At 45.3% G+C, this 24,762-nt stretch overlaps 1 long non-coding RNA gene across 1 annotated transcript in view; it reads right to left on the bottom strand.

The window, feature by feature from the left end:
• LOC109396731 (uncharacterized) overlaps positions 1 to 24,762 on the bottom strand; it is a 60,630-nt gene that overhangs the window by 34,186 nt on the left and 1,682 nt on the right. The window contains exons 2-3 of the long non-coding RNA XR_002126909.1: positions 24,357 to 24,448; positions 3,930 to 4,006 (exon numbers count right to left, since the gene is read on the bottom strand). This is a non-coding gene — a long non-coding RNA (uncharacterized LOC109396731). The remainder of the gene's footprint in view (positions 1 to 3,929; positions 4,007 to 24,356; positions 24,449 to 24,762) is intronic.

The following is a 24,762-nucleotide window of genomic DNA, read 5'->3' as shown; positions in this document are numbered from 1 at the left end:
CTGCCTATGCCATACTCAGTCTCGATGGCACATGGACAACTGCACGAGCCACAGGTTGAGTGGTAACCAGGAATGGAAGAAAGGACATGCAAGGCCACACTTGTTTGAAAACTAACCAAAATGCTCATCAAAACAGACACAAAGGGCCAAGATGCAGAATGAAAGACAATCTAAGCTGCAAATGTGGTCAAACACCAGCGGGGAAAACCACACGAGACCCCCAGGGGAGAAAGGTACTGACGACCTTCCACAGGGAAGGATGCTGGCCTTCCCAATCCTCTCCTGCCCTGCCCGAAATCCTAACGCCAGGCTCCCAGCCGGACCACCTTTTTCTAGCCATGGCCATGCTATTTAAAGTTATTTTTATAACTAAAAACACTGATACATATTACCGAACAGAGAGCAAAATGCACACACTGGGAAAGTGAAACCTGAGACTTCAAAGGCATGGTTTACCCAGGGGGCCATGTGAGGCCAGCCCGCTGCTCCTGGGAACAGGCTTCCTCTCTCTCCTCTACCACCGGGAGGGAGCTTGGGAAGCACCGACCTCGGAAAGCCTAGTCTAAGCGTTCATGGAAACATCAGGACTAACACTAAGAGCTGTGGATCTAAAACGTGTGTGCTAAAGCGCGGTGCGTCCGCAGATGTAGCATCTGGAAAATCTTCTAAACAACGCCGTGGTCCTGATGTTCCCAGCTCTCTGGTAACTTGGACGAGCTGAAATGTGCTTTCTACAAACGAAGTTTAGCTTCAATTTCAGTAAGCACTTTCATTCATTAAAATCACCAGAAGCCTGTTTGAGGTGGATCTCGCAGTCACACTGTTTATTTTCTGGTGTTTTTATTATGGTCCCAATACTGCCACCAGGTGGCCAAAAAGCTCACCTGCCAAAAAGAGTTTGGGTCAGGTTGGCTACGTGTTCCCCCAAAGGGGCTGCAGTCCTCGGGTCACAACGGTGGGCCCTGGGGCCCAAGGCTAAGGGTGAGCTGGGGACGCACGTGCTGTGGATGCGAAGTGTAAAAAGGAGGGGTGTCGGGGATGCCAGAGCGGAACAGCACCCTCCCGGTGGCCTCTGATTGGAGGAACTAACTGCACAGCAGCACAGCGCCTGCGATGCGGGAAACCTTACTGTTATTAGATGCGCTTATCATCATTACTCCAAGATGAAGACACGTGGTGGGTGCCGGTGGAAACAATCAAAAGACAACCCGAAGCCCTACTTTTGAAGGGAACTGTGATGTCTGAAGGTAGAGCTGAGAGGTCAGGTGAAACCCTAAAGGCGGACGCCCTCTCTCAGGACAGAAGTTTCACTTAAGAGAGAGGCCGTGGAATGTAAGGAAATGTAAGGACGTGGGGGGAAGCCAGCTCAGCCCTGAAGTCTGAGCTCACATCTTGTTATACATCAGGCGTTCCTACAGGAGAAGGGACCCAGTTAGTGTGACACACGTGGAAAGGCTTCGATTATGATTCAGAGGCTCCANGCCATGGCCCAGAGAACCAAGAGAATTAAAGGTGGCCGTGAAGGCGGGCGTAACGGGCCACGTATGCGATGGCTCACGCAGCCTGCCTGGCGCTTCACGGTGCCCATGAACTCAGCCTGCAGCGTGCTCTTCCACAGACGACAGCAGGTGCTTTGGAAAAGCGCATTCCAAAGGCGTATTGTACAGAGCTTTCAAATGTTGACTTGAGATTCAATTTCTTTGGTGGGAAACAAAACCAAACCAAAACAACAAATGATGTACTCCTTAAGTCCCTTACACCTCTCTGTACTTGATGATTATCCATAGCCCATAGGGTGCAGCTTTGAAAGAAGTCCAGTTTACCTACTGCTGCATAACAAGTCACCCCAAAACGTAGTGGCTTAAAACAACATAAACACTGGTCATCTCTCACAGTTTGAGGGTCAAGAATTTGGGAGCGCTTTGGGTGATTCTGGCTTAGGGCTTCCTATGAGGTCAGCCAGGCCGCAGCCCTCTGGAGCTGAAGGACCCGCCTACAGGGCTGCAAGCCGTGCTGGTTGTTGGTGGGAGGCCTCAGTTCCTTCCCACCAGGGCTCTTCCCCGGGGCTGCCGGGGTGTCCTCACAGCACTGTGCTGGCTTCCCCCAGAACCAGCTCGCCCAGGAGAACCAGGCAGAAGCTGCACCGCCGGCCGCCAGCGTCAGAAGTCCCTTCGGGGATATCCTGTTAGTCACACAGGTCAGGCCTGTTTGCTGTTGGAATCCAAGGACATGAACACGAGGAGGGTCCCTGGGGGCTACCCTGGAGCCTGTCAGAGCTGCTAATACTACAGGTTATCATCGCTCACTCTGTGGGCCTCCAACTTTATTTCATTCTGTATTCGTGAAGATACAGGAGAGCCCCCGGGGCTGAATTCAGGGTGAGAGGCCTGACATACACATCCCAGATTATTTAACGGGCTGCCTAAGACGTGGCTGCTCCAGGGATGGCAGGGAGTTCAAAGAAACAGGATGGCGTGGAAAAGGCTGTGAACTGGAAGTCTAAGGGCCCAGCTCTAGTCTCAGCCCCACCTGTAAGTGGTCACTTCAGGTCTGACTCTTGGTCCCCTCCCTCATAACACACCGTGCTTGCCTGTCCTTGGGTTTGTTGTGAGGACAGAAAATGAGTGGGATATTGAATAAGAATGTGTTTGTCCTAGGCCTCTCTACTAAACACACACACACATCATTGCAATGGTGTGCTTGAGCTAGCTCATAAATTTTTTTCCAAAAATTTTGCAAGCCATTTGTTAAAATGTAGCTGTTATTAAAAATTAAATCATATAAACTTACAATTAAATTATACTAACAACAAAAGTAGTACTCAAAACTCATCATTTCCTAATGACTGTAGTGCATCTCACCCTCCTGTGTGCATCTGAGGTTATGCGCTTCTGCTGTAGCTGTGTGGCTGAAACAGGACGTAACAGTATGTTTGCTATTCACATCTCTTCCCAACTGTGTTCAGATGTCACGTGAGCGGCTTGCAAGTGGCCACACCGCGAGTGTCTGCCCCGTGGAGGTGTACAAATGCTGCAAGTCAGGGCCAGACACACCACTGCTCATGAGGTTACTGAGGAAAAGGTGAAGTCTTACGCAAAGAAAGCAGAGATCTGTGATATTTCTGACTATCCAGAAGCCACACACTTCCACTTCAGTGCCACATGTTGCATTTTACGTAAATCTTGGCAAGAGGACAGGTCCCAGTGACTGCCTTTCATTGCCACTTCCCATAATGGAAACCAAGGGGGTGAGCACATCTGTCACACTCTCCCGATTCAGCACACGGAGGAGGGTAAGGGGAGCATGCCAGAAGCACAGCCACATCCGTGGTCCCAGTGCTCTGAGGCCTGGGATGGACCGAGCAGGAGGAAATGTTCAGAGGTCAGATGCATCCTGGTGGCAGAGGAGCTCCGAGAGCTGGGCCAGGCTGGCGGTGACCGGGCAGGCGAGGTGCTCACTGACTGCCTCTAGGTCATCCCTGACTCCTGCCCTTCTCCATTCTGGGAGCTCCCCCTGGTCTCCAGTAAGTCTCCTTGCTGCAGCAGGCCCAGCGGTGAGTGGCAGCTTGCACATGGGCACAGCAATACAGAAAGCACTGCCTGCATGCTCTGCACACGTGACACACCCACAGTCACCAGGGTGCTTGGTAGGAAAGGCATATGCCACTTGGCACATTGCCATCTGGATATCCAAGCCATCAAAGGATGGAAATTGAAGCACAGAGAGGTTATGTGACCTGATCAAGGCCACACAGCTAGCAAGAGGCAGAACTGGGATGTGAACCCAGGAAGTACGGCCCCAGAGCCTGTACTCTCAACCCCCATGATATAATGCCTCACGGGCTCTTGTGCATGACCATCAAATTGATGGCCATCTTTTTTCCCTCTGAGTGCCAAATCTGAGAAAAAAAAATTTTCAGAGACACATACCTTCTGCTTACATACATCTCAGGTCCTTCCTTTGAAATCTTGAAGGTTCAAATGAGCCAGTGTTTGCCTGGAGAATGCTGGGGAAAGAGGCCGAGAGATGAAGGCTTTGTTGCCAAGCTCAAAGCCATTTCAGCCTTCCTAACCATAACTACTTATATTATCCATTTATCAGAGCAGCTTAAATGGATTTATAAATATTAACTAATAAATCCTCATATTCACTCTCAATAGAATTTGTATTTAAAATAATATTGCTGCCACAAAAATAACTTATTACATTTATTAGATGTTCCCAATGCTTTTTAGCCTCGAGTTGTATTTATACACCTCATAAGATGGTCTGAATTTCAGTTTATGTTATTATAAATAACTCCATAGAAATGACACAATCTTTCTCTGCCTAAATGTGCATATTAATGGAAATCCATAGCAGAAAACCCAAGCATTTTAGAAGGCAGAAAGGACACTCACTACAGATAAGAGATTGGCTGGTTCCAGCATCTAAAAAGACAGCCCCCATGTACAAACAGGTAAGGTGAGGGAGGCTGTGTCATTACAATCCCACAGCCCGCAGCACTGCCCGTGGAGTGGACCCCATGTGCGCCCCCACTCATGTCCCATTTTATGCATCATTCCACTCCTCAGTCCTGTCCTCACGTCTCAAGCAACTGGATGTCGCACGGGCAGCTCCAGGTCCTGGCCTACAAGCATCTACAGTGTGTGGCAGAGTGGGGCCCTCCACGCCTCTGTCCGTTTGTCCTTCTCCACCCTCACCTCCGACTGGGGAGGGGGGTCTTCTATCACGTATGTGAGAAGCTGCTCAAATCTCACCTAACCATTTAGGAATTCCAGTGAGAAGGAAGAAGGGAGGAAGGGAAATCTAAGGAAGAAGTTTATTTGTGGGACATGAGGAAGATGGTCCTATGTGGGAAGCCTTTGAAATACAGAATTCACCACTAAGAACAATTCTATGGGAAAAAAACCCCCAAAAAACAAAAAAATAACTCTGCCCTGTCCTTGGTTTAGAATGCCTTAAAACACAATAGAAGATGTCCAAGTCTGTTCAATACTGAGAAAGAAAAATATTAAGTGACAGATGTGGTAATGGCCAAACACTATTTTTTTAATTTAGACTCTTTCCAGTAAGTTAGCAGGAACACTAGAAAAAGTCGATGCGACTGTGGCTGACTCTAGACTCAATCAATACCATGTCATGTAGCAAAATGAAACATCTGAGCATTATGGAGCAATATATCCTGTGTTCGGTACCACTTTAATAACGGCAGTGGTGAAACGGACACTGCTAATGGAAGCTCTGCAAACCTCTGTATGAGCTGATAATGGTCAGAGCTGGGGGTCTGCAGAGGCATGTACACATGCAGGAGGCTAAAACTGGACAGCCCCAAGGGAGAAAGGGATTGGAAAAAAGTAGAATTAGTCTGTAACCCACACTCCCTTAGTGAATTGCCAGCTTATAAGATCTGGGGACCCCCACAACTAGGGCCTGCATTCCCCGATCTGGGGATGCAAGCCACCCTCCAGGCATACACAGGCAGACACGGTGGTTCAGACTGCAATGAACAGACGTGGGTCCCAGCCCACTGTGCTGCACAGCGCTGTATTTCCAGTCTTGGGGACTGGGCGTGTATCCTGGCCTCATCTCTTGCTAGCTCGGTGACCTTGGACATCTTTGGTTGCCTACCAGGCACCTCATCCATCTTTCTTCCTTATTGATAGAATGCTGACATTGTCAGGTATTTGCTGTTTCCCGTGAACCCCGGTAACTTGGAGGAAAAAAGCTGTTCTGGGGAAGTGGGTCCGGTGTTGCTCAGAGCCCCCAGTCACCGGTCCCCAGAGCCCGTGATCACCCAAACTATACCATCAGCTCTCTGGGTCTCCAGCCTGGCAACTGCAGGTCTTGGAAATTTTCAGCCTCCATTATTAAGGAGTGAGGCAATTCATTATAATAAATCATATATGTATATATCCTATTGGTGGTTCCATTTATCTGGATATCCTTGACTAACATGCATTCCATTGTCTGTGTGTACCACTCTTGCAGACATCTTTTATTTATTTTGAGTAACACAGGAGCTTTACCATATGATCTAAAACATTTAAATAATCTATGCTGGCTCTAGGAAGGCATACACATACCCCTCCTGAAGAAAGATTTCCTGCAGTTTAAATACGCTTAATGCAGAAAAATATGCGATTTAGTACATGTGAAACATATTTCTCCTTGCGGTTTTCTGTGTTTAGAGAGGCCAGTTCCACAGTGGTTAAAGTATAGGATGCGATTGCCTCTGTAACGTGTCATATCAGAAGGCCCGATGTCACAAACACTGGTTGGAAGCCACAGCAGAAACTCCTGGTGAGAGCCTCTATGGCCTCCACCTGGAAACATGTCTGGATTTTCCTTCTGTCGTCCCCACCATGAACCAGCTAGCCTCTGCCGTCTGCGCCAGCTGTCTGGAAGCCACTGTGAATCCATCCAGGAGTCTCCTGGCCCTCCCCACTGAAACCATTACTTCAGACTAGAGGCTGCTGGCTCCGAGAGGCAGTCACTTTTTATCACTTCACGCATAGGTGCTTTCCTTTGGCTTAATGGATCTGAGCATCTGAACACCAAGAAGATTGGCACCATGGAGAGAACAGCTTATAAAGAAAGCATTTTTCAAGAATATAAAACTATGGACTACGAACCCAGCAATAAAGAGGTTGTCCTATCATTTTCCATGACCCGTGAAACCCCGTAAGAAGAGAGTGTCCGGGGTGTTTGTGAAACCAGAGTTGTCAGGATGCTAACACCTGAGGCCTTCCTCTCCTCCATCGTGGGTGCTGTCGATTGACTGAGTGGTGCTGCAGCCGCCATCACTCAGTGCTGAAAACGCGCTTGGGACACCTGAAGAAAGTGCATATTCCCTGCTGGCTGATGCACACCTGGCCCTTCTGTGGGGCCCTCACAATCAGCATCTCTTCATGAGTTGTATGGCTGAGCTAGTGGGCTGTGACTGGCAGTCTACGACGCCCGCGTCCCCACCCAGCCCAGCTGGCGGCTGAACCGTTCCTTTCCCACCTCGGAGCAGGGACGAACACAACTCAATGCAGAACGCAGCACCTGCTACCTGTGCATTTCTTGGCTCTTCGTGTTTTCTTCTTTCTTGTGTGTTTTGTCAGATGAAAACTAAAGTCTGTTGCAAGGGGAAAACAGCTACATCTCAGTGTCATCCTTTTGCTGATGCCTTTGCAATGTTTACCAAAATGATTTTTCCTCCTTCTTCTCTAATTTCTTCAGATTTTCTCATGTTGTGGAGAGAACAGTGTTTGGAAATGAAGAGCTTTGCTGGCATGAGCAGTATAACACTGGGCGTTTCTCTAAGCTTCTCTGTGCGTCTCTTCCCTGAACTAGGAGAGTGGAATGATCTCCCTGTCCCTTCGAGTTCCAAAATTCAAATAACTTAGCAGTTTTACTGCCCAGACCAGGCGCGGTGGAAGGGGGAGGTGATCTGGGTGAACTGCTCCCAGCTGCCATGATGGCAGGGTCGGCCTGGAACCCAGAGTGCCTTCTTTCAGGAAGCAATTGGCTCCGGGAAGGGCCTCTGACACATTAACAGAAAGGTTAGTTAGCTACTGCTCACTGCCATGACGTTGTTCCTTTTAAAGTAAGCAGTTATTCACGTGATGTAATGCAACCCCCTTTGCGCTATGTGCAAACCATAGAGCAGAAATCAGCACAACATGGGTCCCCCTAAAGAGAAAATCATCCCGCACAGCACGACGCAAAAACACAGAATTTATTAACGGGAAACAGAGGGCGATTTTAGACCACAGAGCAAATATCCACTAGACGTCTCTATTGCTCCGAAACGCCCTGGTTGGCTGTTGGGGCAACTTCAGGTGTGCTCTCCTTTTAACCCTTTTTTCACCACAAAGTTATTATTTTTCCTCCTTTGCTTTTTGTTGTTATGCAGGAAACCTGAGCCCCAACTTGAGCTAGCTATGATCCATAGGCTTAACAAATTCTCTTTTAAATAAAATGGACTGACCCACAAGGAATTCTCCTAGCTCCCAAGAAGACATTTCCCCCCTGAGTATTACATATAAGTCTTCAACTTCTCTGATCAAGCCCAAATCCTTTCTAAGTAATAAAGAGTGTGAGAGGAAGACTGTGGTTAATAAGAGTTCCCAGGCGGGGGCTGGCCGAGTGGCTCAGTTGGTTAAGAGCTCGCTCAAGAGTTTGAGCTCTGAGCAACAGCGGTTCGAGTCCAGCCCGAGCTGAGCAGCCACTGAGCTGCCATCAGGTAGCAGGATGGCTCAGCTAAAAAAAAACCAAACAAACAAACAAAAAAAAAGAGTTCCCAGGTGGGCTGCTGAGGACAGGACCTCATGCACAGTGTAGCCGCACACAGTGTTTTTATTCTCTTTCAGATTAAATACAACGCCGTTGCACAGGCTTACAAATGAAGCTTTCTACCTCCCCACCACCCTAACAGGCTTTAGTCGTTTTCATCTAATTTTGAACAAAAAATTATCTTATCTTAAAGATTCCTTAATACAAAAGAGGGCTGAGCACTTTTGTTATCAAGCAGTTGACAATCCATTATTTTATATCTTCTTTAACATCATAATAATTCTTTCACAAATGTATTATAATGCTAGTGCACTGGAGTACTATTTGGTACTCATGCTTTTTTCTAATAAGGTTTGCAGGTTTACTCTGCTAAGGAAATAATGTGACATTTGCATTCAACTTCAACACAAGCAGAATATTAATTTAAAGGACAATTGTTTGCCCATCACTCCATGGTAAACTATTGATAAACATGTTCGTAAAACGTTCATGCATAATGGCAGTGTGTTTCTGAAGCTATTCTGCACACTGTTATATTTTTAAATACCATGAAATTAAATTGTGAAATAAGCCTCGAAAAGATGTCAAAATTATACTCTCCAGTTAGTGAGATACATAAGGGATAAAATAATCTTATGTTTCTTCAGTGAACTATTAAATAAAAAAGTCTCTAATATTTTTCTAAAGTAAGGGCACAATTGTTCAAACTTATCACTGAAGATACAACTTTGTTAAGATGTAACATTTATTAACCTATCTATCTGGCATTTTAAAAGCCCACAGAATTAGCATTGCTTCCCAGCACAGTGTGGTACTTAAGTCCCTGGGCTCTGGAGCCAAGCTGCTTGAATTAATGAATCTTGGCTTCCCTCCAACCAGCACGTGACCTCAACGGTCTGTGACTCAATGACCTCATCTGTAAAATGGGGGTGATAACACCCTTCACCCTTGGGTTGTTGTGAAGATTAAATGGATTAATACATGTAAAGAGCTTAGAACATTGGCAGCGCTCAATAAAAGTTAACTATTATTCTTCTTATTATTTCACAGGTCAAGATGTTAATGCACCAAAGACAGTGCCAATCCCCAAGCTGCCTTGTGGCTACACAAACCAGCTGTAGGGTTCAGTGCCCACCTCACCAATCATACCTACCACTCTCCACATCATGTTTCTGCTATTAGATTTATAACATTTTTAATGTGTACATTTTTTATACATCCAGAATTTAATTTTTGATGGGTGTAGGTAGAAATTCACCCTTATTTTTTTCCATATGAATACACTGTTTTCCAAAAACCATTTATTCAGCGAATAACTCGTCTTTGCTACTACATTTCTCTTGTCTATTCGCCCTCCCATAACCTTAAACCAGAGGTCTTCAAACTAGGTTTCAGATGCGCCTGCGAGTATATGAAGACTTTCTAAAGGGCACGTGAGCCCGGTATGTTTTATGGTTATGTCCAGACCTTCAGCTTCCTTGTACTTTTTCCTAAAATCATTTGTCTAAGAAGATGCCAATCATCAAGGGTCTCTCTCTCTCTCTCATTTTTAAGTAGACTTTATTTTTTAGAGCAGTTTTAGATTCACAGCAAAACTGAGTGGAAAGTACAGCGTTCCCACACACCCTCGGCCCCTGCACACCGACAGCCTACCCCACTATCACTGTCCCCACCAGGTGGGACATTGGTTACAAATGATGAACCTACACTGACACAGCGTTATCAACCAAAGTCCACAGTTTACATTAGGGTTCACTCTTGGTGTTGTGCATTCTATGGGATTGGACAAATGTGTAATGCTGTGTATCCACCACTAAACTATCACACAGAATAGCTTCGCAGCCCCCAAAATCCTCTGTGCTCTGCCTGTTCACCCCTCCCCCAGCCCTNAAAAAGTGGTTCCACATTTCTACTTGAAATGACAAAATATGTCAATCCTTTTGTCTTCTGAAAATATTGGTTTTGTAATTCCGATTGCCGCTTCCCTCTCTTCTGAAGTCTTACTTAAAATAGAGACGCATCCTCAGAGTCGATGGGTAACAAATGGAGTTTCCAGGTTATTGTCTCTGCAGCGGCTTCCCAGCTGGGCGTGAGCGGCGCCCCAACATGAACCCAGGGTGCAGTCACACATTCCTCTTACGTGTTTGCTAGGCCGTGGGCTTAGAACACACAGCTTCTGGCTGCTTGGGGCTCTCCAGGCAAGAGTCCAAAACCAACGTGTTAAAATAGGTGTCGTAAGAAAGACAGAAATGGAAGAACTACAGTCCTGACTGAGTGCTTTGAAATGTCTGCAGTGCCGTGGGTCCCTCCTCTAGAATACTGAACTGGCTTTGAAAACGATAAGCTGGACTTTTATCATCCAAGTTCCAGAGGGCTGCAGACAGGATGCGCCTGGTCCTCCGCCACCAGATTCAAACCTCCCCGGGGCCGGGCCTCAGACCTCCGCCTGGCTCGCTCCGTCCACATCTCCTCTTGAAGCACTTGCTTCACGCAGCTTCCAGGGCTGCTCCCCTCTCCTGACGGTGGGACACCCCCACCTCCGCTTCCCCACACTCTGAACACGAAGTGCGTAGGTTCGGTCTCTTTCTCTTTCCTGCCCACGCTCACGCTTAGGTGATCAGTCATTGCACCACACTCACTAAGCCGTGTCATTCACGCTCAGGTATGTTAATGGTTCCCAAACATGTGACTCCGAGCGCCTGCCGTGGTTTCCAGGCTCACGTACCCGGCTGATGACTGGATGCCTCACAGGCATCTCATGCTTGTGTCCCCAGCGGCCAGTGGCGCAGGCCTTGGCACCATCCCTCACAGCTCTCTTCCTCTCCCGCTGAAGATATTGTGACGGGTGCCTCTGGGAGGCCGCCCCACTGTCACCATCCCGGCCGGCCGGCACCGTCTCTTGCCTCGTTGTGTCACAGCCTCATAACTAGTACCTCTCTCCCACCTCTCCCCNCTTTCTACATGACATTAATCAACTGGCTTGTAGTCCCTTGTCCATCTCATTAAAAATTACATTTTCAATACATTTTGTTTTCTAGGTGACAAGGAACAACCCCTTTGTCTGCTGAATGGCTTCAGTGGCTCTCTCTCTCCCTACCCCATGAGGCAGCCTCGCAAAGAGCCACATCAAAAACATGGTGGCGAGGCTTCTAGCTGCTATCAGCCTTGCACGCTCCAGCTGCTTCTTTGCTCTCAGAAAGTCATCCCACCACTAAGAGGCCCCTGTCGTTACACAGTCAGATACGTGCTCCCAGCCCCTCAGCGCCCGAGCTTTACGGAGCTGGGGCCCGCGGCCTAAGCCCCCCTCACTGGGCGACGCGGGCCCGAGACCCGGTGCTCTTCCGCTGACTTAGATGGGAGACCCCAAAGCATCTCGCTCCGCGCCGCCTGTGCGCAGTTCAGGGTGTTTGTGCCAGCTAATTGTCACAGGATAACGGTTTATCAAATATAATTTACAAATGTATATTACGTGTCTATAATGATGTCAACCCCAAAACTTCATGTACACATATGATCAGAAGATATATACTTGATGTGAGGAAGCATTAGAAGCTTGCCAACAAAAGGCTTTAAACATAAAAGCCTATTACATTAGAGTAAAAATCTATGAGAGAAGTGAAATAGAAATGGAAGTTGAAAGACAAAAAAAGGAACGATGTGAAATTTCTGACTGTTGGTGAGGAGCTTGTTTATTGAAGTTTTAAACAGGTAATGAGGGGTTCAAATCACTGTGGTACTTACACTGCCACTGAAGAGTAATGAAATAGCTTTCTTTTAAAATACAGACATTTGCAATATGCCATAGCAACTTTTGCTATGATGTAAATTTATAATAAAAATTTTTTAGATGTCAATTTAAAATATTTTAGGGGGAATACAGTTTTTCAAAAAGCTTTCAGGTGGACTATGATCAAAAACATGCTAGAAAGCATCCTAGACTGCTCGTCTTCTGACGTTACCTCCCCCACCCCATCCTCGCACTTGGTTGGAATTATTCAGGTGCTTCTAGGGATTGTGTATGTGCGTGTTTAGGGGTACAAAGTACAAAGGTTATGTAGTATGAGACCAACTATCCTAGTAGTTGCTCAGTAAATGTTTCTTGAAATCAGTTGAATTGAATTGAAAAATAAAATGTTTAAAATTTAAACCAAATGCAAATAGTATATAAAGGTAAGATTCTTTTTCTGTCTCTCTCTGTTTTCATAAGCTTGCCATGCTGGTGGATTATGGGCCGTTTGCACTCCAAAGGATATAGTTCTTGGCTTTATCCTGTTCTCTTTTTAACTTTTTTTTTTCTAACCAGCACATTTTATGAAGGCTTTTTGCTCAAAGTGTTTCCTGTGCATCAGCAGTTTGGCTTCATCAGAAAGCTTGTTAGAAACTAATGACACTAATGACATACATTTATAGACCAATTAACAGGGCACTTTCACATACATGATCTAATTTGATCCCAACTACAGCCTTCAATTTAGAAGGAAGTGCTTTCTACAAAGTGCGCAAATTCAATTCCAACAATGTGAGAGACATGAGTACAACTTGCTGAATTGTTTTCAAAGATGAGCACAGAACACTCGAAGTCCAAATAGTCATTTGGAATTCTTTTCAAATTTAATTGTATCAATACTCTTCATTCAAATATGTTTTGCTGTTATGTTCCAGGAGATTTTAAGGGGAAAAAAAAAAACAGAATCAAGTAGTGATTTGGGGATGGGTTGGTTTTACTATTTTTACATCATAAAATCTAGATCTGGCAAACATGTTAGTAAAGCTATGCTGAGAGAGGTCAGACTGCCTGTCCAGGGAAGATTCACAGTCAAAACACATAGTCATCCAATAAATCAACGCAAGGTTTTCAAAGGTCTGGTTGCACATGGACTGTCTTAGGCACCAAGCAGAGAAAATAAAAGCTCTTGGTATTAACCCTGTATTGTCTCCAGTTCACCCTTTATGTGTTAGATGGAACACCAAATAACAAAAGATGCATCCTCAACTGTAAGAAAATTTTATTTTCTGCTTAAGAAGAGACTGCATTCAGAGATCAAAGAAATAAATAACAATTATGGGGCAGAATACAGAAAAGAGCTATATAATTTAGTATTGTATGTATCAAAGTGATATAAACATGCAGAATGGGGTGAGTTTAATAAAATAAAACTGAGATAAACATGATTTCAAGGCTTTCTAGTTGGTCTCTTCTGGCCCCACTGCTCGTCACTGGGCAGCCGAGAAAGATGGACTGCGGTGCGTGGGTAGAACAGGAAACCAAAGGATCAAACAAAGCCCACGGCCAAGGAGGGGTGGGCAACAGACAACGGAGATGGTGCCTGCGAGAGGTGACACATGGTGGCGGATCTACATGAAAGGTCACAGTCTGTGTTAAGGGAACTGCAGATAAGAAGTCAGTACACTAAAAAACGTACTGATGTCTCACTTCTAGCAGGGGGTCACTCATTGATATGTAGACATGGCATTTCTCAGGAATCGCATCTGGTAAATCGGATTACTTACTCTGCTTTGGCAAGCCCTGTGCATGGGTCCCTGGGCTTCCATGAACATGTCTCCCTGAAAGTCAAGAAGCCTTTTCTGGACCAGAAGTCACATAACAGCCTTGCCGATCTAATGGGTTGCTTCTTTGTGCCAACACTGTCCTGCCACAGAGATGCTAAGAGCGCTGTACTGGACTCTAAACCTCCTGTGTGGGGTCAGAGTGAGCCCACAAACAAAGCCCATCTTGGAAGTTTATCACTGGATGTCAAGTACACAGCTCCTCAGGCCCACCGACCTCACCTTATCTGTAATTCACTTAATACAGGCTGTGGCAGCCCCTCCCACACACAGAATAGCCACTAATGTGTCACAATCTGTGGGCATCTTCTCACTGCTTAGTTCCCACCCCTCCCTGGGAATGGGCTCAAGTTGTTCCCTGGGCCTCCTGTCCTACCCACCCACCCACTGTCCTTCTCTCTTGGCAGCTCAGAAGGACCTGGCACTCCTCATGTGACTACCAAGGATGCTGTGTCGCCAAATTGGGTTCTGACACCAGCTCTGCTGCCAAGGGCCCTGCCTCACTCCAGCTGTTCCCCTAGTTTTTCCCCAGCAGTGTGACACCCACAGTGAGGGGTGGAGAGAAGTCAGCTCCAGCATCCTGTTTCTACCCCTGGGCTCCGCTGGAAGCCCTTAAGTACCCCACAGACGTGCGCTAGGAGCATAGTGCTAATCAAATGAGTGAGGTTTGCTTTGTGCTTGGGGACAGGATGAACCTGGTTACCTGATGTCACAATTCTAGAGCCAAAGTAGACGTCGTAGCGTGAGGGGACTGGCCACAGGGTGAAGCCACCTACTGTAGGTCGGCAGGGCTGCCTTCTAAGAGTTCACATAGACTTGAACCCTATGCTTGAGCCGCCCCCACACTGGTTGCTAGGCAGGCTTTGCACTTATTTCTCCCTGATTTTTGTCTATGGCACATACAGCATCTCCATAAAAGTAAGGGACTTACTCTAACACGTTCACTGGTTTGAGTTCTATGTAGTTCTTATCTGAGATTATTGCTGTGGATTTCTTTCTACATGACATTAATCAACTGGCTTGTAGTTGCTTCAGATAAAGCTGAAAGCACTGCCATTTAAAACCTCTCCATCTACAGATGCACCTTCTCTGTGAAAAGCAGAGCAGGTTCAAGCTAACTTCTCAAAACCTGATTACAGGGGAGCATTTGAGACTTTGCTTCACGGCATGTCATCAGCTTGGCTCAAATAAACTCTTACAAAAATTCTCTACATGTTTGGACGCTTCTCACTTCGACACACCTTTCAAGAACCATTTGGTCTACATAACCATCAATACACATAGAGAGAGCTCTGAAAAGACAGAAAGTGGTGAGTTTTCCTTTGGGACTAGGGAGCCTTTTTAAAAATATCCGAATTGCTGGAATTTAAAAAAAGAAGAATATATTTCTGTATTACGTACTTAAAATTTTTCTACAGAATAAAGACGATTATAGGGAGATAGGCTTTCTGGAGCACTGAGAAGCTGGGAAAATACCTAGCCTTGTTTGCTCCCCATGAGAACGTACATGGCTTTGCTGATTCCAAGTGACTCAAGAACTAAGAGTCCAGTGTTTCTAAATGGCTTGTTTCATCTAAATTCTTCCAGGGTGGTGGTGTAAAGCTGAGGCTAGCAGGGCAGTGGCAAGAACTGGGCTCCTTTTTGACCTTTCACCTTCAGCAGGCTCTTTGAGACTGTCAGTGGCAGCAGCGCCCCCTGGAAGGGGACTCGGGGGGGGGGCAAAGAAAAACCCTGAAAGCCCACTTGCTCTGGGCAGGTGGGTCACCTCTGCTCTGGCTCTAGGTGGCTGCCTTGACTAAGTTAAGCTGAACCAATCACTCCATCAAGTATTTCCAGCAGGTAGTCCATCCCACTGATGGATTACTAAATGTGCAACGCTGCAACTATATTTGAATTGCATTTGTTTTCAGTAGCTATGTAAATAATTACATTCCTTCAAAATCAGCTATACAGCTGAGGCGAGGCCTAGAGAGCTCAGAGTGGTTTCCAGTTAACTTGGAAGAGTTGATGAGTAATGGAAAGGCTGAAATTCTAGCTGGGTAATAGTGAGCAAATTGTTTAACCTCTCTGGCCCTTTTCTTCCCATCTAGAAATGAGCGTATTAATCCCTATCAACTATGCAATATCAAAGGAAACAAGAGACGTGAGAGTGCCCCACAGGAATATTAGGGGAACCATAGATGTTTTCTGTGACTCCAATAATCCTGTTGGATTGACCTAACCCCCAATGTCATGGTATGAAGAGGTGGGCCTTTGGGAGATGATCAGGTCATGAGGGTGCCCTCAGAAAAGAGACCCCAAAGAGCTCCTTTACTCCTTCGACTATGTGAAGACACAGTGAGAAGACAGCTGCGTATAAGCCAGGAAGCGGGCCTCACCGACACCAGGTCTTGCCAGTGCTTTGATCTTGGCCTTCCTAGCCCACACTGTGTGAAGAATAAATTTCTGTTGTTGATAAGCCAAAAAAAAAAATCACACCTGATTACCAAAATATTGACTAATCTCTTGTAGCAAAATAGGAGGCACTGAGAAGCGTGTGAAACACGTTTTAGATGGCTGAATATGTTGTGGGGTTGTTTGGATCCTATACAGTTTCCCAAGTCTGAACAAATTTCTTTATGCGCCTTAATCAATAGCCTGGCTCTATGGAACTTGGTGCTACGCCTCACCTCTGCTGACTCTGGAATCCTTCATATTACTGTAGATGAAAACACCATCTGTCCTTCCTGAGAAGGCTTTGAAACGATTGTGAATAAAGGAGGATCGTTTCATTGAAATTTTACGTAATTTACATAATGTTGGCAAAGGTTCTGGGAAATAACTTTGTTTTCTGACAACAAGGACGCATGATTATTTAAAATAAAATGATGTTTCCTAATTCTAAAGGTTTAATATATTTGATGATTTGTTCCTGAGAACCTGAAGACTCAAACTTGAAGTCTGCCACAATCATGTTTAGTGGTACTCTTATGCAAAATATGATTAATAATTTATCTTGTTAGACATAGCGAACATTCATGGCTCCACTAGCAAAGAGGAGAAAGCACCAAATTAATAAATGTCTGACCTTTGGCGAGTTCGGTTACTTATCTCAGCATGAAAATCCTCATCTCCTCAGGGTTTTGGGGGGAAATGCAATGCACGGGAGGTGCTTTGAACAGTGCCTGGGACACAGCAGGAATGCACAGGTGACTGTGAAGCTGACTTCTAGGCAGCACAAGGTAGGCCTGTGGCTGCACGTCAATATGCTCCTCATCTTGTTCTTCTCTGCTTACTCAGTATTTACCAAACACCTGCCACGTGTCAGGTGCTGTAGATACAAAAGGGAACAAAAGAGATGCTCTCATGGAGCTTAGTGAGGGTACCACCAGGTGAGTGGGCCTCTGAGTGCAGGTCATGGGTGCTCGGGGGGCACAGAGGGGACTCGGCCAGGCTGTGGCTTCAGGAAAGACCGCTCGCTTTCCCTGAGCTGAAATGTGAAGACTGGTGAGGAGCTGGCCAGAGAGAAAGGGCAGGGAGAGTAGTTCAGGCTGGGAGAGAAGCCAGCAAATGCCTGGAGACCAGAGAGAACTTGGTACCCTTGAGTAATTAGTTGAAAATGATTCAATGATGCTGAAGATTAGATAAAGAGAGATGTGTTTACAGATGGGGCTGGGGATATAAACAGGGACTCGATAGCAAGGCACCATAGACCATGGTGCAGGGTTTGGAACTTATCTTAAAGGCAATGGGAAGTCATGGAAGGGTTGCATGCAAACAGCATGGCTAGATTTGTGTTTTAGAAGCATCGTACATAATGTGGAAGATGAACTAAAAGAAGGCCAGACTGGAGGGTGCGAGGCTAGGTTGGTGGGTGGCCGATACAATAATTTAGGAAAAAGATGATGGCGGCCTGACCTATGCTCATGACGATGGGGTTGGAGAAAACAAGTGGGTGAGGCGTTTAGTGGGTGGCCTCAATTGGACTTGGAAGAGTGGTGTGGTGATAAAGGAATCAAGAATGACACCCTGGTTTACTGGCTACTGGTGTGTTGTCATTCACTAGCGGGAACATACAGAGGAGCACGTTTGGGAAGGAAGGTAACGGGTTCAGTTGTGGACACAATGAATTTGAAATGTCCGTAGAACATCTGGAGGCATCTGGAGTCCAGAAGAAGTCCAGGCTGATGCAGTGTCTTTGGGAGTAATCAGCACATAGCTGGTAATTGAAACCACGGAAGTGGGAAACCAGGGAGAGTGTATAAAAGGAGGTTTTTCTGGAATGGAATCCCATGAAACACTGACACTTAAGAGAATGAACTGAGGAAGGGGGAGCCTCAAAAGGGACTGAAGAGGAATGGCCAAACAGGTAGAGAAATCGGGAGAATTAGAAGTCACCAAATTCGAGAGAAAAAAAAGTATTTCAAGAAGGTCATGAAAGTCATGGGGGAAAAGTATCTAAGAAGATAAATGATATCAAATGATACAGAAAAATCAAATAAGAGACTCAGTTTTCATTGGTTTGAACAACAAGGAGGTGTAAGTCCATCTAAATTCCCCAAACACACACACAGACTCTTACATGCGTCTACACATGCTCACACAGACTTTATTCTCAAATAGCAGGCTAGTGTTCCCTAGGATCACCTAGGTCTGCTCTGGTTTCCTTCTCTTATCACCCCATCCTTTACAGTTGCATTGCAACCCATGTGCAGCCCTCATCAGGACAAACGTCAAAGAGGAAAGAAAGCAGGCACTGGGTGCAACTGAAAGTTGTGACAGAGGCTAAATCCACGTCAGTGCGTCAGTGCCACTCTGATTCTCCCTTGTACCGAAACTTCCCAATGGAAGCAAATTAGTATCCTTTTTGAATGCAAATTATAAAGATAAAAGGCTAGCTTAACCAAATGAAGTTATGAAGTTTAGTTCTCACTTCTTAACAACTCAACTGGCCTTTGAAATTTTAAGAAGACCATGGACTATACAATTAATATTTTGGAGCTTTTATTACTAGCTTTTGTTTTAGACATGGCAACCAGACAGAAAATAAAAGTATGCATAGTTTAATTCCCTTGAAAATATTTTAGAAAATATTTATTAAGGAAAAAGTGCAGTGGGAGAGTTTTGTTGCAAAGACAATGACTGACCTATTTTCAAAGTCCACCTATAATTTAGAAATTCAAATGTATAAAAGATCTGATTGGTTAAGGGTTTCAGTGTATAAAAATTTTACACTTTCTTTTTTTTTTTACTCCTTAAAACATATGGTTTAGTTAAAAGAAATAGGATTTATTTAGATAGCAGAAGAATGTCAGATTATGTGACTCATATCCTACCTAAATTTTCCTGTTGGAAAACTTCCTAACAGATGAGTAATCCTCTTTTATGCTGGATCAGCCCACAAGTTGATACAGTTATAGATTTGAGATAGGAGTTGCTAGTTGCATGATTGAAATGCTTTTTGAGTACAATGTAATCATCCCATTACTTTAATAAAAAACTAAATTATGTAGACAATATCCAGTGGTCTCCATCACTAATGAGGTATATCAGTAATGTAAATCAGATTTCCGTCATGGAGAGAACTAGAAGTTCCCCAAATTCCAAAAATGCAAAGATGTAAGTGATGGGCTTGACATTGATGGCAAGCAACACTCTGACACAGATTCTCAAACAGATGGTCTGTGAGCATTTAGAAATGCAAGAAGCTACCATCAGGAGCTAGCATGGCCTCAGTAGGAACAAATTTTGCCAGGTAATCCAATGTCCTTTCAAAATGGATTATTAATAGGTTATTAGACTAATGGATTTACAAAGCTGATGTAATACACACAAGGGAAGCTTTAAGGTGAAAAATAACTGAATTATTCAGCCATATTAGAGGATGCAAGTATTCTATTTATTATGATATAATTTACTATGAGTTTGCATAGTCAGTTATTCAGCAAATATTTATTGAGCATTTACTTTGTGCCTTGACTGTGCTAAGGACTTATAACCCCCTCTTTTAATACAGTTCTACCAATGAGGCAGTAGAGTATATGGCTCAAGCACACAGACTTGGAGCCAGGCAGCATCTATTCAAATCCTGACTCTGTCACTTAAATGGCTTTATGACCTTGAGAAAGTCATTTGATCTCTGCCTCATGCTGCCCACCTATAAAATGGGGATGGTAACATTGTATCTGCCTTAAAGGGGTTGTGAAGATTAAATGAGCTAACTGATGTAAACATCTTAAAAAAGTATCTGGCATGTAACAAGTGCTAATGAGTGTCATATAACAGCTCCTTGTTAGAGAGGTAAGACCATGTGCCTGAGACACCACATTTTCCAAGCTAGGATCTAAACTTGAGGTAGTCTGGTGTCAAAGACCATGCCCTGATCCACTTACAAAAATTACATTTTAAAAAATGTGTGACATTCTTAGGTGATTTCAAAGAACCCCCCCCACACACACACACTTCTTTATCCCTTTGTTCTCACAGTGTCTGTTATACCTAGTGTGTCTCTGAAGCAATTTCTGGGTTCCTGTGCTGAAACTTTCCCAGAAGCCAGGAAAGCTACTGAGGAAATTGAGGCTGCCAGTGTGAAGGCTAGGGCCCTCGCATTTTAAGAGGCATATTGTTATACCTCTGGAGGGTGACATGTGTTGACCTCACTTAATAAAAAATAAATATGGTAATGGAGGAAACTTAGTAAGAACAGTCACTAACGTTTATTGTTGCTAAATGTGGGCTGAGACCTACTCCAAACGCTTTTCACACAGCATTTAACTCTCATGACCACTTTGTGAGGGTATTCTTATTAGCCCCGTTTTTTTCCAGAGAGGTCTACACCTTGCCCAAGGTCATCCAGCTCGTAAGCTGCAGTTGGAAGTTCAAGCAGGCCATTGGCTCTGGAGCCTGGGCTCTTTATCCATTAAACTCCAGCTCATGAAACCACGTTCACGTGTGCTAAGTAGTTGCCAAAGAACCTCAAAGAAATCACCTTATTTGTCTCCAGCCAGCTTGCTCACAGCCTATTTGATCATCTTGAATCCCAAAGTCCACTTACTGACTCCTTCATCCCCACATTTTCAGGTCCCCTCAAATGCCTCCTCATCAGGGAGGCTCCTTTCTATTATGCCCCCTGCACAGTGTTCCCCTGTCCCACCTCTCCCCCTGGCCTGGTTCTACTTTTTTTTTGTATCGCTTATCACTGTGAGCCGTTATTCATTTGCTTGTCTGTAGATGACTGTACTGTCCGCCTGTCTCTATAACATAAGCTCCAGGGGACTCTGACTGTTGTGTTTATTGCATTGTCCTGGTGCTTCGAATAGAGCCTGGCACATAGTGGGATCACAGGAAATACTTATATAAATGATTAATTCTTACAGACTTTTACTTCTTACACAACCATTTTTTATCAATGGTATAAGAAATGAAAATTAAAGGAAAATGCCACTGTCAAACATAATATATAATCTCTATAATTTCAATCTTCCCTTGCAGTCCCTGTTTATAAGCAGATACTGATATTTCTTTTACAGATAAGTACTCATAACTGAGATTCTAATATGCATTCTGCCTTTCAAGATAACATTATTGACTCAGATTAAAAAGTCCATTGCTGAATGGATTTTTGTCAATGACTTTCAACAAACTACATTTTTAGGCTTGGTTTATTTATTTTCTAAAGTAAAAGCAAAGTTGGCTAAGGCTTTTCCATTTGGCTCCTTAGAGGCCCTTTTTTCCTCCTGCAACTTATATTACCAGAGGTAGGGATTGCAGTTCTAGTTAGTACATTAATGCTTAACTAGAGCAAGATTCCTGAGATACAAACCATGCTTTCCTTTCAGGCAGCCTTTTCAGGATCATTAAAGACGTCCAGCAACTTCAGAGATACAGACCTAGCATTTTATGTGCTACAAATTCCTTCACAAAGTGTTTCAACAGCATTTCGATGAACTCAGAAGTTGCAAAGAATGTCAAGTGGAGATTTCTTTGCACTATCAACAGGATGGAAACAGGCCAGGGAAGCATGAAGTCCAGAAGTAGTGCTTACCTCAGGAGAGTTGGTTCTAGAAACTGCTTTATCTGCCTACTGCTTCTTAGCAGCTTAAACAACACACATTCATCATCACAGTTTCTATGAGTCAGGGAGCTGGGCAGAGCCCAGGAGGGTCTGCTGACGGGCCTCTCTTAGGGACGCAATCAAGACATCAGCCAGGGCTGGGTCTCATCCAAAAGCTCAGCTTGGATGGGCCTGTCTGCAGACTCACCGACGTGATGGTTGGCTGTACTCAGTTCCATCTGCGCTGTGGATTGTGGGGCTCAACGCCTCCATGGCTGCTGGCTGGAAGATACCCTTAGTGCCTTGCCATGTGCAGCCCCCTAACATAGAAACTCGCCTCATCAAACCCAACAAGGGACAGAATCTTCTAGCAAGGTGGAAGTTACATTCTCTGTAATCTAATCACAGAAGCGTCATCCCCTCCACGTTTCGGTATCCATTGGTTAGAGGCAGGTCACTCAACCGGGGAGGATTACACAGGCCCTGAACACCAGGAGGTGGGCATCGTGGGGGGCCGTCTCAGAGGCTGCCCACCCCTGAAGTTCTATCTCAAAATAATACTGTATCGCTTGCTAAAGAGATGTGACTCCTACCACCTTGTGGCCTGGCTGTCCACTGTTACCTCACTACTGAGGCAGCATTGTTTGGGGCTCTCCCACTTCCGCTGAAGTGGCTGCTTCTGAACAACTTAAGCCTCCCTTCCTAGGCAACTTTAGAAAGAGGAAAACAAGAACTAAGGCAGAAGCTTTCCCTCTTAAATCTACCTTGAGTCAAGAGTTGATCAATGACATAGGTAAAACATCCCTGGGCCTTGGGGCTGAAGGAGAGCGGCTGAGGTTGTGCCAGTGACGTATTCTGTAAGCCTCTCCATCAAGAGCCAACCCTGCTTCCGCACGTCCAGCTCCTCCCACGGTTCGTTAATAGGAACTCAGTGCCAGCCACATTCCTGCCTGAGTACCAGCTTTGGGATGACAGCTGGACCTCCTCATGTCTCTGCATTAATGAGCCCTACTTCATGACTGCACTTCTAATTGGGTATCAAGCCTAAGCACAAGAAACTGAGTTTGGGAAATCTAATCACAGCGGCTTTCTTCTCTACATAGATGTCAACTGTAAAGTGACCAAGATCCTCGCAGAGACAGGAAGAGAATTGGTTCAAGGTGAAGGCAAAGATCGCCCGCTTGGCACAGAAATGGACTCCCATTTATAAGATGCAGGGCAGTGCAGCAATGAATGCGACCAACTGCTTGGGTATGAACCCTGCTCCTAGGAGTTGCTAGCTGTGTGACCTCAGGCAAACCATTCAGTCTCTCTGTGCCTTGGGTTTTCTCATCTGTAAAATAATACTTGTATCTACCTTATAGAGTAATTATTAGGATTAATATTTAGAAGTGTTTAAATTAGGGCCTGGCACATAGTAAATACTACATGCCTGCTTGCTGAAAAGAACCTGCTTTAGGTTTTCACTTCATGCAACTTCCAGTTTCTATTCAGCTTGGAAGTGGTCACTTCACACAATGTGACAAAAACTGAACAAACGGAAAACCTACACCTTTTCCTAGATCCATCACAGGAGTGAGGTCACAGGACAAACCACTGCCTTGTGATGTGGAGAGGCAGGCAGGGGGGTGCAGGGAACCCCAAGTCACCAGAGCAGAAGCTCACATACAGAGAGCTCTACAGGGACCAGGCTGGGGCAGGGACCCTAAGCTGCCATGGACTAGTTGCTGCAGGCTCAGTGCAGATAAGCCCCAGAGTTAAAAGCCAAGTTGGAGAGCCACTCGTAGGGTGGCTGCAGCGTTAAAATTACAACGGCACAAATTCTACACAAGTGGAAGGGAAGCCAAGGCAATCCCAGGCCCGCAAGCTGCCATGGCCAATTGGGGCAGTTCAGTGGGAAGCCTTGTCAAGCCAAAATAAGGACATTAACATTTGAATAGCTACCACATCAACCTTGTGTTAGGTGCTTTCATTCTGACCACTTAACACAAAGCAATTATTATTTCCAACCTAAAGAAGCCCACACTCGGGCCAGCCAAGTGGCTCGTTCATTAAGAGCTGGCTTGGGAGTGCGAGCTCTGAGCAGCAGGGCCGCCGGTTCAGATCCCACATGAGCCAGTGATGCTACAGCTAAGATGGTGAACAACAGCTCGACCTGGAGCTGGGCTGCCGTGAGTTGCCGGTGACGGCGTAGGCTGCAGTGGAGCTGCAGTGCCCTGCTGTGAGTGACCCTAAGCAGCCAGCAGCCGGTGTGAGCTACTGTCCAATGGCCAGCGACCGATCTGCCTCACCCGGGAAGAGCACAGTGATACCAACATGGGCCAGTGAAGCCACGTCCTCCACAACTAGACTGAAGGAGAAAAGGACAACTTGTCTGTTCCCCTTTCCCGATTCCCCAATGCTGTTCCCTCCCCCAATTCCCCAATAAAATCTTAAAAAAAAAAAAGCCCACACTCAGGATTATTTAACTCACCCAAAGTCCATTTGAGCTGAAGTTTATCTGAAGCCAAAGTCCATTCTTCCACAACCAAGCTGCCGCCCAGGATAGATGGTTTCAATAAAGGCCTATTTCGTTTCAGAAGGGAAAGAGAAATCACTAAATGCCCAGAAAAGGCTCCAAGGATTTAAATGATGAACTTAGCCAGGAATTCTGTTGTGAAACTGTACTGTAAATATGAACTTACGTTGTTAAAGAACTTAAATGGTCTGTGCCCTGTATTCCCCTCCCTTATTTTGAAAATCAGTCAGCGATCTGAGCATGTGGACATAATTTCTGTGCACGTTCCTCCTACTTCACAATTCCTGTCTGCAGAACAGGTTGAACTCATCCTATCTCAGTCTTGGCTTATGTTGCTTCCTCTGCTAGAAACACTTTTCCT

The sequence above is a fragment of the Hipposideros armiger genome, unplaced genomic scaffold, assembly GCF_001890085.2.
Source record: "Hipposideros armiger isolate ML-2016 unplaced genomic scaffold, ASM189008v1 scaffold_1, whole genome shotgun sequence".
Classification (NCBI taxonomy): Eukaryota; Metazoa; Chordata; class Mammalia; order Chiroptera; family Hipposideridae; genus Hipposideros; species Hipposideros armiger.
The sequence above is the reverse complement of the archived record's forward strand: the minus strand, read 5'-3'. Positions and strand labels throughout refer to the sequence as shown.